Raw genomic sequence first — 1,707 nt, 5'->3', positions numbered from 1 at the left:
AAACCACTATGCAACACTAGCACCCAAGGAATACTCAACCTGTATGAGAAATGGTCAGCAATCATATCTTCCATGAAAAAATGTTGTGTCATATCAAATGATGGTATTGCCCCAATAACCCCATGCTGCTGTCACCTGAACAAAGATTATTTTTTCTGTCTCTCTTGTTGGTAATGTAAGAAACAAGGAGCATTTTTTTTCTTTAAAAAAGCAGAGCTGTAAAATTTTATCCTCAATAGTCATATATTTCTGCATCTTAGTATTAGGAAGTGTTTCTATGGCACAGTTTTCAGTTCTTAATCCTTTCCTCAGCAATCTTGGTGAGACAGATTAGACTTGGCTGTGTACTTGGCCAAGGCTACTGAGCACTGCAGGGCATCTGTCTGTTTGGGGCTGAGGACAATTGATGATACGGCTACAGCAGCAAGTACAGCATTCAGCTAAAATCCTTGACCTTAAGTTGACAAACATTTCTTTTAGCTTTTAACCACTTTCTCATGTACTGCTGAAAGACAGAAACTTGCATGGAATTAATCATTACTCCTAATGTCTGGAGTCCCTGAAAAGTTAGTCTAAATCTAGATCTAACCTGTTCTGCTGCAAATTAAAATTCTTCCAGCATCAGGTGCTGAAAGGACAACAGAACAAATGTTTTTAATACTGTACTGTGCTGGGCCTCAGCCTGTGAGTTTCCCCAACAATCTGCACTACTGCAACTAGGAAGCTGGTGCAACATCCACGTAATGTAGTTTGCATTCTGCACATGGGAAAGAGCTATGTTGGTGCAGGACTCCTCAAATGAGAACCTGGAATAAGAACCAGCCAAGTGTGCCCAAGGCCCTGCTCCCCTTGCTTTTCGTAATGATCTGTTACTTGTCCTGGTATAAGAACATCACTCTAATTACTAACTGGTGAAATTAAAAAGGCTTTTCCTCCAACAACCGGTGTTAAAACATATTGCTGTTTACTCTTGGACATATAAAGAACAGTTGACAATAGCCCTTGCTGTGAATTACTGAAAAGACCAGTAATTATTCATTTAACAATAAGGGAGCACACAAAGAGTAAAATTCATTTTCTCTATTATGCGCCAAACATCCTACTGGTAACCAGGCATTAATCCAATGTCCAGCCAGCTATACTGTAGTTTGTGTGACAAGAAACAGCATTTTCTGCAATTGGCAATATAGCATTTAAATAAGGAGAAAGGTTATTTAAAAACCAACAACAACAAATAGGTAAGGGGGGGAAATTAAAAGAAATAGAAAATTGAAATAATATTGTTACTTTCCATCTTTGTAAGTTTATACTAATACAGTGGACTCTTGTTATACGCTGGGGTTTGGTTCCAATATCCATGGATGCTCAAGTCCCATTAAATATAATGACATAGCAAAATGGTGTCCCTTATAAAAAATGGAAAATCAAGGTTTGATATTTGAAATTTATACTTTTTTTAACATTTTCAAACCGTGGATGCTTGAATCCGTGTATAAAAATTCCATGTATAAAGAAGGGCCGACTGTAGTATACTACTGAGGCCAACTACCTGCTGTTATGTACTCCTGCACATCCCGTACTTTATTTTGGGCTCCTCATCTTTTGATATGTCATATTTGGAAATGCTTTTGAGAGATTGATGACCTTTCAGGAATGGTAAAAGGTCAGGTTCCCAGGAAAACAGGAATTGTTTCTCCCCAGGCATGT

This window comes from Sceloporus undulatus, chromosome 3 (genome assembly GCF_019175285.1).
Source record: "Sceloporus undulatus isolate JIND9_A2432 ecotype Alabama chromosome 3, SceUnd_v1.1, whole genome shotgun sequence".
In the NCBI taxonomy this organism is placed as follows: Eukaryota; Metazoa; Chordata; class Lepidosauria; order Squamata; family Phrynosomatidae; genus Sceloporus; species Sceloporus undulatus.
This window is presented reverse-complemented; position numbering follows the sequence as displayed.